The sequence below is a fragment of the Cydia pomonella genome, chromosome 26 (assembly GCF_033807575.1).
Source record: "Cydia pomonella isolate Wapato2018A chromosome 26, ilCydPomo1, whole genome shotgun sequence".
NCBI classification, from domain to species: Eukaryota; Metazoa; Arthropoda; class Insecta; order Lepidoptera; family Tortricidae; genus Cydia; species Cydia pomonella.
Window position 1 is genome coordinate 5,717,378 of NC_084728.1, and position 15,788 is coordinate 5,733,165.

At 36.7% G+C, this 15,788-nt stretch overlaps 1 pseudogene; it reads left to right on the plus strand.

The window, feature by feature from the left end:
• LOC133532239 (zinc finger protein 729-like) overlaps positions 1–15,788 on the plus strand; it is a 58,358-nt pseudogene that overhangs the window by 39,779 nt on the left and 2,791 nt on the right.

Sequence of the window (15,788 nt, forward strand, 5' to 3'; positions counted from 1 at the left end):
GGATCCTCAGATATCGATTTTCATCTTAATCTGAGCTTAAATGCCGAAATTTAAAATGGCGTGCGTTTTCTAAAAATTTTACCTCGGAATCATAATAAAGGTCCTCTGGGATCCTCAGATATCGATTTTCATCTCAATCTAAGCTTAAATGCCGAAATTTAAAATGGCGTGCGTTTTCTAAAAATTTGACCTCGGAATCATAATAAAGGTCCTCTGGGATCCTCAGATATCGATTTTCATCTTAATCTGAGCTTAAATGCCGAAATCAAAAATGGCGTGCGTTTTCTAAAAATTTGACCTCAGAATCATAATAAAGATCCTCTGGGATCCACAGATATCGATTTTCATCTTAATCGGACCTTAAATGCCGAAATTTAAAATGGCGTGCGTTTTCTAAAAATTTGACCTCAGAATCATAATAAAGATCCTCTGGGATCCTCAGATATCGATTTACATCTGAATCTGAGCTTAAATGCCGAAATCAAAAATGGCGTGCGTTTTCTAAAAATTTGACCTCAGAATCATAATAAAGATCCTCTGGGATCCTCAGATATCGATTTTCATCTTAATCTGAGCTTAAATGCCGAAATTTAAAATGGCGTGCGTTTTCTAAAAATTTGACCTCGGAATCATAATAAAGGTCCTCTGGGATCCTCAGATATCGATTTTCATCTGAATCTGAGCTTAAATGCCGAAATCAAAAATGGCGTGCGTTTTCTAAAAATTTGACCTCAGAATCATAATAAAGATCCTCTGGGATCCTCAGATATCGATTTTCATCTGAATCTGAGCTTAAATGCCGAAATCAAAAATGGCGTGCGTTTTCTAAAAATTTGACCTCGGAATCATAATAAAGGTCCTCTGGGATCCTCAGATATCGATTTTCATCTCAATCTGAGCTTAAATGCCGAAATTTAAAATGGCGTGCGTTTTCTAAAAATTTGACCTCAGAATCATAATAAAGGTCCTCTGGGATCCTCAGATATCGATTTACATCTGAATCTGAGCTTAAATGCCGAAATCAAAAATGGCGTGCGTTTTCTAAAAATTTGACCTCAGAATCATAATAAAGATCCTCTGGGATCCTCAGATATCGATTTTCATCTTAATCTGAGCTTAAATGCCCAAATCCAAGATGGCGGGCGATCATTCAAATTGAGTGACCGGTTTGTATTCGGGTATCCGATCGCGTGGCAAGATACTTTTACTTAAGGGTACCGTTTGGACGGAAGCTTGTTTGGATACCCAAAGTATTGATATCGCTTCCGGAATGCTAATTTAACGGTCGGGTACCCTTTCAAAATTGTTTTAAAGTCTAAGGGTACCGTTTGGATGGAAGCTTGTTTGGATACCTAAAGTATTGATACCGCTTCCGTAATGCTATTTCAACGGTCGGGTACCGTTTCAAAATTGTTTTAAAGGTACTTTTATTTAAGGGTACCGTTTGGACGGAAGCTTATTTGGATACCCAAAGCGTTGATATCGGTACCGAAATGCTAGTTTAACGGTCGGGTACCCTTTAAAAAGACCGGTCAAAACCGTTTTTAAGGGTACCTTTTCAGTCCCTGCCCACAAGGCAGCGTCCTAGGCCCGGTACTGTTCAATGTCTACATCAATGACGTTGCCTCCACCAAACTACCCAACGCGGAGGTGATTTGTTACGCTGACGACACGGTAATCCTCTTTCATGGACCTAACTGGGCCAATGTCACGAGCGCCGCAGTAGCAGGTGTAGCGGTGATAGCAGATTGGTTAACCAATAACTTGCTCACCATTAATGTCTTAAAAACAAAATTTTTGTGTTTTCATAAGACAAAGGCCTCTGCTCCTCCTGCGTTGTCTAGAATAAAAATACATACCTGCAGCCGAAATGGACCGCCAACATCTTCCTGTCCATGCAGTTTTATTGACAGGTCCCACACTATTAAATATCTTGGTGTAGTGCTAGATGAAAAGCTGGATTTCAGGGAGCACCTAATAACTACAGCAAATCGCGTGCGAAAGCTAATATATGTGTTTAAAAATCTACGAAACTCGGCTCCCAAGTCATTGCTCAGACTAGTTTATATTAGTATTTGCCAATCAGTCTTAAGCTATTGCATAACTGCATGGGGCGGGGCATGTAAAACCCATATGATACTGCTGGAGAGGGCACAACGAGCTGTACTCAAGGTTATCCTTCGTAAGCCCATTAGATACCCAACCCAGCTTGTTTACAGTGACATGAACGTACTCACCGTTCGTGGCTTGTTCGTTTTGCGCGTGGTATGTAATGTGCATGGAGCGGTCATAAAGTCAAACAATTACAGCTCCATGTTGCTAAAGCGTATTTTCAAAGTACCGGTACCTTCGACTGTCTCAGTATTCGCTCAGCATCTCCCTAATTTCCTGCATCCTTTTGTTTATAACAAAGTTAATTCAAAAATTCCCATAAAAACACTATCTGTTAGAGAAGCCCAGAAAAAAACATCAGCCTGGCTGAGCTCCCTTTCATATGGGGATATAGAGGATCTTTTGAGAGTACTCAAGTAAACATACCCACTCATAAGCACACACAAGCACACACACACACACACAAACACACACACACACACACACACTCTAATATACCAGACACACAGCAACATTAAAAACGGACGCAACACTTGTAACCACCTCTATTTAGACTAAGTTTATTGTAGATAGTTTTAAGTCCTACCTTCTCTTGTTTTAATTTCATTTGACTAATTTGTAACTTTCATTAAATTTATCGTGTCTTATTGGCTTTCGCAAAAAAAAAAAAAAACACAGCATTGGAAATTCATGCCTGAAACGGTTACCTACGAGACAGGCTTCGCCTAGTGTAGGAGCCAGTGAAACCTACTGAAAATTCTTAAATGTACATATACTGCTTCTTAGTTTTAAGACTGAATAATTTAAATTTTTGTGTAAGTTATCTTGTGTACAATAAATAATTTTTACTTTACTTTACTTTATAATATAACTTAGCACGAAGCCGTATCAAACACAAAAGCTGTCACTCGGACGCCAAGTCACGGAAATGTCAGAACTAAAATTGAACTTTATGCATATGCACGTAGGTATATGTTGGTATCTGACGGATTAATCTGTCTTTGGCGTTGGACCTACGGTGCGGATATATCCGTCGTTGGCGTCAAAGGTTAAACAATAAAAATGCCTTTATTTTTTGTGTTACTATGGTTCACAACAGTTCACATTCATAACAAAAACTATTAACGGGTATTTAGAAATCAACTAACTTAGATCTACCCTACATGAAAAAATAAAAACATTTATTATCTTAGCGAACCATCGCATAGAATACATGTATAACTTACAATTAGTTAATAATAATCGAACCACCAATAAATATCGCAGAATTAGTCTCGTCGGGCGATAAGGTTTGACAATCCAGCCACCACAAAAAATATGACTTCGATCAAATAGATAGTGGCATCCAATGCGACATGCGACCAAATATATAGCAATACCTTTCTTTGCATAGGAATCAGATGAGATGCGATATATAGTCTGTCAAATGAATAAATTTCGCCGTTAAACGTAAGTTTGGCGAACCCAATATAAGTTTAAAATGTACCAAACTTCTTTGAAAATAAAACTAAAAATAAGCCATTTCCGTCAGTAGAAAAAAGCGGCATGTTTAACCTTTTCGCCGCCACGTCAAAGAAGTAACAAAATGTAATCAACGCCACGTCAAATATTCCACGTAAACAACCCGTATAACATACGATAACATATCAAGTCGTGGCGCGTGGGGCACAAAATGTACTGACTTTATATCATATGTGTTATAGTCAATGGCGACGACCACGACTCAGTTGTTCAGATTCTAGTCATTAAGTAGAAATTTGAGTCTATAAGGACTCAAGGAAACATCAAGGAATCATTAGGACATAAGGAAATTTGAGTCGATAATGAGACCTTAGTCTTTTGTAAATACTTGAGCCCTTTAAAGAGAACGCTCAAAATCTGTACAAAAGTTTTCTAAAAGGCATTGTCCCCATCCTAAATTAATGGGATATGCCCAATCATTAAAAAAATCGGCCAAGAGCATATCGGGCCATGGTCAGAGTAGGGTTCCGTAGTTACTCTTCCGTCACAATAAGCTAAATTGGAGCTTAAAGTATAGTAGATTATTAACCAAGGGATGAACTGTGGATAGTACGTCTTTTTATACTATGAAGAGGAAACTTTTTGCGATAACTCAAAAACAGCTAAACTGATCATGTCCGTCTTTCTTAAGCTCTACTTTCACGGTTTTTTTTCATATTTTTTTGACCTATGGTTCAAAAGTTAGAGGTGGGGGACACATTTTTTTTCTTTCGGAGCAATTATCTCCGAATATTTTCACTTTATCAAAAAATGTTTGTTGAAGACCCCTGTTAGTTTTGAAAGACCTTTCAAACGATATCCCACACTGTAGGGTTGAAGCAAAAAAAAAATTCACCCCCACCTTATGTGTACCTACCTTAAAAAAAAATTAGGTTTTATTCTACGTCTACGACTTTGACGGCTTTATTGATTTATATATCCATGCCAAATTTCAGCTATCTAGCACTACCGACCACGGAGCAATGCCTCGGACAGACAGACAGACGGACATGGCAAAACTATAAGGGTTCCTAGTTGACTACGGAACCCTAAAAATGACAATTTTCCTTTGTGTTACCTACTTGTACATAAATCCTGTACAATTTTTGACGAAGTCTTTATTCGAAGAATCGAGTCATTTTAAGTTGCACTTAAAAAACGCCATGAAGGACTCGACCCGGGACTAGACTCGGAAGTTTTTTAAGCGCCGAGTCGCGTAATAACGACTCGAATTCTTCAAATTTAAACTTGAAAGACTCGCGTTCTTAACAACTCTAATATTTTGATCAGCTGGAGCGTGGCGTATCACAGGAAGAAAGTGCACGGTAAACCGACAGACAAGGGCAGCGGAGCCACCAAGACGGTCAATACGGATTATAGGTAAGAATTATTGCATGTTGTGAATTGAACAAACAAACACAAAACAACAACAAAAGTTGTGTGTAAAGAAGACATACGCGGCGAGAGAGCCTTAACTAGCGATTGGGTATTTACTAGAGATGCCACAAATAGTGGTTTTGGCCGAATACCGAATATTCGGCCTCTCTCGGCCGAATATTTGGCATGACTTGCGTACATTTTGAATCACATTTATTATGAAAACTGTTTACCAACACAGCACAACGTTTACTAAGATTTATTTTTTGCTGCTCAGAACTAGTAATTCTAGTTAGAGTCGTTCCAATCTAATCTACTCGTATAATAAAAATAAAATGATTTGTAATCATCAAATGCTCAAAAAACGTCTTCGTATTTAACAACTTTCCAAAATAGCTATACATTTTAATTATTAAATAATTATAGTTTATTTAATAATTAAAATGTAGGTAATATTATAGGTGTACTGAATATTCGGCTAAGTGGCTGAATACGCCGAATACCGAATAATTGCCGAATATTCGTGGCAGCTCTAGTATTTACTCGTTCAAGAAACAATCCCAAGTGCAGACATGGACCCCTTGCCATTGCCAATAAAGAAATGCAAATATTTGACGGGTTTAAAGTTTTTTTTTTTTTTTTAATACTACGTCGGTGGCAAACAAGCTTACGGCCCGCCTGATGGTAAGCAGTCTCCGTAGCCTATGTACGCCTGCAACTCCAGAGGAGTTACATGCGCGTTGCCGACCCTAAACCAGCCCCCCCTCGTTGAGCTCTGGCAACCTTACTCACCCGCAGGAACACAACACTATGAGTAGGGTCTAGTGTTATTTGGCTGCTGTTTTCTGTAAGGTGGAGGTACTTCTCCAGTTGGGCTCTGCTCTAGATCTGGAATGACATCCACTGGCTGTGCCCTACCACACAAAGCGAGATGACATTCACAATGCCCATACCTCTCTTTTGGACGTAGTTTAAGGACGTACCCGGGGTTTAAAGTATAGACGTATAGTTGTTTTTATTTTTAATATGTGTTAATTGTTGATCGATGGCTTTTCATATTTAAAAAATGGCTCGCAAAATCCGTCTGTGAAAATATTACTGTTTCCAAAAAAAAATCGTTATCCATTCTTTGTGGAATTTCTTCATCCATATGGCATTATTAATGTCGGCGGCCGATCGTAACATCAGGCCGATCGTAATGTTTTAACGGTAGTCATATTAAACCAGTAGATAGGTGGGGATAGGTTCGTTAGGTTGCTTCAGATGCCCGAAGGGCTAAGAAATAGGAGCCCCGCGCGGGGGCTCCGTCGACTCAGGGAACGAGACAAAGATTTTCACGATTCACGATATGCCTGCATTTTATGATCCGCCTGATTTTACGATCGGCCGATTAATATTAAGTCTAACTCTTGAAGAATCCCATGCCGCGACTGCGACGAGGTGTTGCCAAACAAAACTGCGCTCTATAAACATAGGAAGAAGGAGCACAGTTACGTGTCATTGCCTATTAATGATAATCAAGGTATACAAATATTAATATTTAAATAATTGTCATTGTAGCAATCATCCAATATTTGTAGATCTCAGTCATCAATGTCATCATATCATCTAGGTATTATTACTAGTTAGTTCTAGGTTTCGTTCACGATATTATCATATACATACAAAATACATGTAGTTTTACCGTAAATACGCCATTTACACTATATGTATTTAATAAATAACATCATACTTTATATAAGAGCATAGGTACTTTAATGATTAGGGGTCATTATATCACACAAATTTCATTTTTTTTACTTCCCCCCCTTCTTGTCACACCTGGTCACATTTGGCAACCCCTCACCCCCAGGTGTGACGTCACATATCTGGCAATCTTGTTTTCAACGAAATCAGCAATTCGAATGAAGTATTATTTAAATATAAAATTAATTTTGAATAATAGTAATATTATAAATTTTATGTTACGAAGCTGATTAGAAATAAAAATTTCACGAAAAAAAACGGTATATCGTTTCAAGAACTAGCTATTTCGCTGTACCGCGAACATAAAAAATCAAAACAATTTTCGGCTACAAGTTAATGTGACGTCACAAAGTTTGTGTCTCCCCCCTCCCTCATGTCACAACTTGTAACATTTCCTTTACCCCCTCCCTCCCCCTAAACGTGTGACGTAATTAATAAACGACCCCTTAGTCATTTAGTGAAGGAAAGAAATAATGTTAAAATAATGTTGTGATTTGTATTGTGGACTTATCGCTCAGATAATAAGCCATGATTTTTAAAGTTGCAGTTTCACGTTGTAATTATAATTTTTATAACAATTTAAAGTCCTCGCGTTGTCCCGGCATTTTGCCACGGCTCATGGGAGTCTGGGGTCCGCTTGGCAACTAATTAGGCAAAAATTAGCATAGGCACTAGCTTTTATGAAAGCGACTGCCATCTAACCTTCCAACCCAGAGGTTAAACTAGGCCTTATCCCAATAAGGCCTAGTTTAATCCCAATTATTCCGGTTTCCTCGCGATGTTTTCCTTCACCGAAAAACGCCTGGTTAATATCAAATGATATTTCGTACATAAGTTTCGTAAAAACTCATTGGTGAATGCCGCTAGGCCACCAGCCACTTGCTTAAAAAAGAAATTCTGAAAAACGTTTACGTGATAATCTTCCTACCATTCTCTCGGCTTTGACCACGGCTCACTTTAGGAGCTTGGGGTCCACACGCTACCTCACAAAGATAGCCCAGGAGCCGCTCGAACTTAATCCCAAGAATGTGAATGAACGTTACAGGGCTAAGTGGTCAGGCGCACACGGAGGCGCGTGCAGCCTGCACGCACTGCGGGCTCAGCTTCCCCGCCAACCTGCTGCCACACCATCTCAAGTAACTATCTATGTGCCCTCCCGATGTCCTTTTTAAAGGACAAAATCAAATAGAATTTTGAACTATAATGGAATAAAAGAAGGTGCCAAATTCCAAATTGAATAAATTAATAGTTTAAAAAACACTAGAAAAACACGCTTATGATACGATATTCCATCATGGAATGCCAGCGCCTATCTTCCAGCTTCATCATCAGACCTTGAAACCTAATCGTGGTCAAAGTTCATTACAAGACTTTTCTAACAAATCCAAACACAGCTATGATACGAAGTTCCATCATGAAGTTCCAGTTCATATCTTCCGGCTCCATCATCAGATCAGTTCGACAGCACCATATTATTGTATTGTCACCAGAACTACATACAGCTGCCAATTTTCATGACGCTACGATACTTGGAAGATGGTTAAATTGGTTACCTTAGATTCCATTACATAGTTAGTTACATACAGGTCGACCTAATAAAAGCGTGTTAAAAAATTACTCTCTATGCTCTGAGGCTAAATATAGATTACGCTATGTACCTTAAAACATGTACTGATTAGTTTTATAAAAAGAAATAAACAGATTTTTTTTTACTTAAAAGGCTATAGGGTTCTTCAAACACTTTGAAACCCTGTACACTCCACAGGCTTTCACTATCACATGATTAAGCTTTATCTTATGCTCCTTTACGATATGTATTCTATACGTATTTGCCGAAAGCAACCAACTTTGTATATTATTTATAAATAATGTCCTTTAGAGAGGTCCATGGACAAGAATCGCAGTATCCAGGCGCGCGATCACACACCTGCACCGTCTGCGGACACGCCTTCCGTACTGCATCCATGCTTACTGAGCATTCTAGGTATGTCCTACATATAGCACACAGATATTGTTCTTTGAAAAGGACATGCGGTTACAGACCTACTGTGTATGAAGAAACGCCTTCTGTACCGCCTCTGCTTATTGAGGACTCCAGGTTTGTCCTACATATAGCACGCAAATATTGTTCTTTAAAAAGGACATGTGGTTACAGACCTACTCTGTATGAAGAAACGCCTTCTGTACCGCCTCTGCTTATTGAGGACTCCAGGTTTGTCCTACATATAGCACGCAAATATTGTCTTTAAAAAGGACATGCGGTTACAGACCTACTCTGTATGAAGAAACGCCTTCTGTACCGCCTCTGCTTACTGAGGACTCCAGGTTTGTCCTACATATAGCACGCAAATATTGTCTTTAAAAAGGACATGCGGTTACAGACCTACTCTGTATGAAGAAACGCCTTCTGTACCGCCTCTGCTTATTGAGGACTCCAGGTTTGTCCTACATATATAGCACGCAAATATTGTTCTTTAAAAAGGACATGCGGTTACAGACCTACTCTGTATGAAGAAACGCCTTCTGTACCGCCTCTATACTTACTGATCACTCCAGGTATGTCCTTCAGATAGTACACAATTAGTGTCCTTTAGAAAGGAGACCTGGTCACAAGTCTCACTACTAAATAAATGCAAACACGCCTTGCTATGCTTACTGAGCACTAGTGGTATGTTCTATGTATACATAGTTTACAGTTATTGTAGGTACTTTAGAAAGGACAAGGGGGTTGCAATAGTTACGTATACGCTTGCTTTTCATCCATGCCTACTGAGCACTCTAGATATGTCCTACATATAGTACACAACAATTGTTCTTTAGAAAATACACGGACACCTGCAACATGTGCTGATACTTCTTTCGCACAGCTTCCAAGTCAATGAAATAAATAAATATTATAGGACATTCTTGCACAGATTGACTAAGCCCCATAGTAAATATTATATTTCGTCACTTCATTTTTCAGATATAGTTTTATATTAACCATGTAGTTTCCCTATTGTACAGATAGCATCGCACATATTTAAGAGTAACTATTTTGATTAAAACTGAAAAACAACTTCCGCCCACTTCCGGTTACTGGTTACCTGCGTGCGGCGACCGCTGCGCTCTTCATTCTTTATTTGTGCGTGGTAGCGTCCACACCTCGGTCTAGTTGCCGAACACTTCGGCACAAGACCACATTTTTTATAACGATCTTCGTTGCCTATGCCTACTATGGTGTTAGCTGTGAGATTTCATTGAATTCGTTGTGCAATATACATATATTTGTTTTTAAAATCGTTGTGCAATCCTTCAACTTGAAGGACATACATACATCCTGGAGGTTAGTCGAGAACTAACACGATGGAAAAAATCATCCTGGAGGTTGGTCGTGAACCAACACGAAGGAAAGTCTGTTCGTATTTCGAACACCGATTTCGCCCGGGGGTTGGTCGTGAACCAACACGAAGGTATAAGATCGGATAACGCACAACGAAACAAAGGCATAAAAAATCATCCTGGGGGTTGGTCGTGAACCAACACGAAGGAAAGTCTGTTCGTATTTCGAACACCGATTTCGCCCGGCGCGGCGATTGGTCGTGAACCAAAAGATCGGATAATGCACAACGCACAACGAAACAAAGGGCCTAGACATTCATATTGGTGCATTTTTCATAATACCCATATATTTTGTGGGAAATTTATTGCCTTAAAAATGGAAATAACGAGCCGAGGGAGGCTTTCTTTTTATTTGGTTTTAGATGGCCCAACACTTAAAATATATCCAAATTCTCCTGCCACACCTAACCCATAGTACGGTATTAAATGAAAAAAGAAGTATGAATCCCCGCCCATAGGTTGAATGTAAATCAACAAGAGACTCGCAAATGTTGTATTTAACACAATAGTACATTGTTTTGATACTACACTACCCACATAAATATAATATTAATACATTGGGTAGGTATAACTTGTCTCTAAAAGTGGGAATTGCTACGTGTACCTACATCACGTCACAGTATTATTTAAAGTATATTCTTTCTGACGTACAATATTTAAACTCTTATATGTTATAAAAGACGTGTAGTGAATTTGAAAGCAATTTCTAAACTTAAATCTTGATAAAATATCTTGTTAATATGTATAGTGGTGCCCTGAGAGTGCATACATTTTGGTGTCGATTTTTAAATGATTATGATGTGCAGAAACATTCATAAATCGAACTATAAAAATATGGCTACGTACGTCAATAATGTTATGGGCGATAAAACTTGAACAACTTTGGTTTACTCCTATACTAAATCGCATTTAAAAAAAAAAGAGTCAACCAAATGAATACTTATATAAAAATATACCTATTTATAATATCAGCTTTAAGAATCTTTATTTCTCAGAATAAGATATAACAAAACTTGATAATAAATGAGTATTTGTCATGGTCGCTCATAGGCGATGCCAGTAAGTACTTATTATCTGTTTGAAAATTAGATTTTGAATTAGAGTTTGAAAGTTATATTGGATAATTAATTCAATTGAATCATTAAATTATAATAAGTACACTTACTTCAATTGAATTAGAGGAAGACGAGTTTTTTCATCACAATTTACTAGAACAATTTGCAAGAACAGTGTCAAGCACCACTAGAGTACCATCCATCTGAGTTAATCAGAAAGCGGTTTTCTCTTCATTTTGGCGAGTTGCACTTATTAATAAATTTTGTTCGCATCTCTCACAGATATTGAGTGTTTATTTTTATGATTGTAAATAATCGGTAACTAGGTAAATACCTATTCATATATTCATTTAATTGTATTAAAACAACAAGAAGACTACCCTCTGATTATCCTTTAAAGGATTACCCCTCAGATTACTACTTAAATAACTAAGTTATTAATTAGGTAATAGAAATCGTACAAAATTAATAAATGTATGGTTCAACTCTCATGTGTCGGTCGCGGTACTCTTTCAGCCATCATTAATGCGATGGTACTATGCAATACGTTCACTAGACTTAAAAAAAACTCAAATCGGTTATGCAATACGTTTTTGCTAAGTTTAAAATATATGTACATATACATTTAGTATTATAATTAATATAGTCATTCATAAAATTAAGACCGAATCACTAAATATAATATTTGTTTTCTAAACTCACAATACAACCACAGTAGCAATACAGCAAATACATTTTCTATTTTATTATGTCAGTTCTATAAGCGTATTTTTTTATACATTATAAAAATATACAACATTACGTCTCAGTCTTTCGTTACCGACAGAGCGAATATTTGGATAAAATAAAAATAGAGGGCATTTGAGATTTGATGCTTAATACCTGAAATACTGTGGATTGTTATTGTTATCGTGGTTGATTGCTGTGCTGGTTTAGTTTGCGCCGAGAGAATAGCAGCTACAGCACCGATATTTGTGCAAATATGGTCAAACGTGTCATGCTGTCATTAATATATATATATAAAAAAAAAAGTTCATCTTATTTATGTTTATTTAAATGAAAAGACTTACTGGTCATGTTTGTTGTACGCTGACTTTACCTACTCAGGTGTAACTGGTTATTATTAACAAAGCACCGTAATACGAGTAGCTCGAATATACATAAGGTATATAAAATTAATTTATAAATATATTCTGATGTCATTAATGGGCCTCGGCCCTTGCCCTATTTATTGTATGCAATATGAGCGCAATAATAAACATTTGAATTTGGGTAAATTCTAATCTTATATAAGAAATAACTTCGAAAGTTGAGTGGTAGTTATAGTAGCCTTATAAATTTATTTTTTCATAACTTAACCGAAAGCATATGGAATTATGCACGTTCATATATTTCTTATATTTCAAGAACATGATGGATTTTTACATATGATAATATCCAAAGTATATTTCTTCTTGAATAGATCAGAGATTTTAACGAATTTCAATGACGTTAGACACGTTTTGGAGAAAAGTAAAATAAAATACTATTCTTTTTAAGTTAAAAATCTTAAAACGCGCTAGGCCGCGTAAGTCTTTGTAGGCCGTTGTGTCACTATTCGTTCAGCAGGAGCTGCTGTAAGCCAACATGCGTGTGCATGAGCCTAATAACTGAATTTTCTCATTGTCGCCAGCTGCTCAGTGAACACAGCGTATCCCACCCTGTCTGGAGGTAACGCTGGGTTGTATCGTTAACATAAATTAGGTCTTATTTTAGTTATTACTCTTAGACAAGTCTAAAGTTGATATCAATAGTAGTACCGCCTGTCTTCTTTATTTCCGTATCGCGGACAAGGACCGCTAGTGAACTTTCATACATTCATAAAAGGACGTTTTATGAATTAATTCTACTTTTTGTAATCGAATTAAACTGAATGTAAAGTAGACCACAAAGTGTATAGAATCTTAGTGAATTATGTTTCAGTGTGAACAACAAATTGAAACGTGATTATTAGGCTTTGTTTTGATATCCTAATAGGCGTATTACAATATATATATATCATGTGTACATACCTAATATGTACTTTTTATTTTGAACCTACATACCTAAACTTTCTTTATGCTTTTAAACAAGGCTTTATAACTCAATTGGCATAGTATACTTGTGTATAGTACACATGTTATGTCCTGAACTTGGTCTGCAGTCTACGCAGGTGGGCTACTCTGCGCAGGTGGGATACAGCGATAATAACTTCAATTACTTGATGGCTTAAAACACAACCCGTTAGACAGTTGTTCGCTAAAGCATTGATTTAATTTTGGTTCAATTTAATTTACCATACTTCTGGATTTCTTTAGCAGTCAATTAAAATAGTATCATGTGTTTTCATGGAAAAGGATCATCAGATCGTTTTCTTTTATTACAGAATTGGTTAAAGTTAAACGATTGCAGAAATACGGTTTTAAATCATATAACTCAAAATATGGTACATTTGGGACACTAACTTAATACAACTTATCAAAATAAATCCCTAGAAATTGAAAATAAATAAATTCAGATCAAAATAAATCCCTAGCACCTGAAAATAAATAAATTCTAGCCATTAACTTATATAATCTAATAATTTGAAATATTAAACTATAATAATTATTTATAAGTTTTTAATTGTTTTTCCACCCATTTGTGTTTATTATAATAACTGTTTAAATATCACCTTGATTTTGAAACGTGAACTATAATATAAATATCTCATAGCAAGGATACTAACTGCAAATACAGTAGGTCAGATAAAAAAAAAAAAAATACAAAATATTTCGGTTTATCACCATGGTTAACATTAACAAATAAATCTCACCCGAATGACTTATTTTACTTCGGACTAAGATAGATATATGTTTTTAGTGTCTCGCTATGATGTTTTTTAATAATATATTTCTAATGTTAGTACGGTGTATACGTAACGTACAGTAATTAAAATAAAAATCCTGCGGTCATTGGCATGGCATATAAATTGAGAAGTTTTTTTTTTTCTATGTGGTGTGTGGAGTTAGAAGGAACGTCTTAACTTAAACTAGACACTCAGACAGCCAAAGCTTTTGTCTTATTTCAACCAAAACTTATATCTCTAAACATCTACATGGTTAATATAAAAACTATATCTGAAAAATGAAGTGACGAAATATAATTGATGATCAAACGAACTTCTTGAAGTGAAGTTCGATCGATATTATATGAGTCACTTCATTTGAAGATATAATATAAGGTCCCACCCACCCTAGAACCCTGATATAAGTTTTGGTTCTTGCCTTCTCTAAAAATAATGAAGAGCGCAGCGGTCGCCGCACGCAGGTAACCAGTAACCGGAAGTGGGCGGAAGTTGTTTTTCAGTTTTAATCAAAATAGTTACTCTTAAATATGTGCGATGCTATCTGTACAATAGGGAAACTACATGGTTAATATAAAACTATATCTTCAAATGAAGTGACTCATATAATATCGATCGAACTTCACTTCAAGAAGTTCGTTTGATCATCAATTATAGGACATTATAGGACATTATTACACAAATTGACTAAGTCCCATAGTAAGCTCAATAAGGCTTGTATTGAGGGTACTTAGACAACGATATATATAATATATAAATATTTATAAATACTTAAATACATAGAAAACACCCATGACTCAGGAACAAATATCCATGCTCATCACACGAATAAATGCCCTTACCAAGATTTGAACCCGGGACCATCAGCTTCGTAGGCAGGGTCACTACCCACTAGGCCAAACCGGTCGTCAAAGTAAACTCAAGAAGTCTTGTGTTGTGGGTACAACTCAGACAACGATATAAATACTTAAATACATAGAAAACACCCATGAGTCAAGGAACAAATATCACACAAATAAATGCCTTTACCGGTATTCGAACCATAAAGCATAAATCCGTGATCCGTATTCAGCACTTATGAAGCAAAAAGCCGTGTTAATTTATTGCTTCAATTTCATTGTTTGTTTTTAGAATTCATACAGGAGAACGGCCGTTTCCCTGCGACGTGTGTGGGGTGGCTTTTAGAAGGTAAGTCTTATATTTACGTTGTATGCCTGCGGTCCTAGTGATAGAACTTAGGGCGTTTTTACAAAGTGATTCTTACTATTTATTGTAGAAATCATTATGTTGTGTTGGGTATTATTCCTAATATCAATATTATGCGACAGTTGTTGCAGTTTTCTGTAAAATTATGATACATTAGCGATTCATCTTTGGATTTATATCTTTATCTTTATTTATTGGATCTTTTGGATATATATATCTTTGGATTATTAAAGTAATGTTTACTCACCAGGAGGCTCCATTTTTAAATTACGAGCACCCCCATTTTAGGAAAGCTTACCAAATCTTTATTAAACAAATATGAAAGTGACTGATAGCGGCATTTTAGATTCGACAGAAATCTATGTCTATATGATTGTCTTGTAGAGCAACGGCGATGCGTAACCACCGTTTGATCCACACTGGTGTCCGAGCGTGGGGCTGCGCGCGCTGCCCGAAGCGTTTCCGGATCCGTTCCGACCTCAACACACACTCGAGACTCAAGCACCCGCTGCATCTAGCCGTTATAGAGGTTACTGTGACTACTGTAT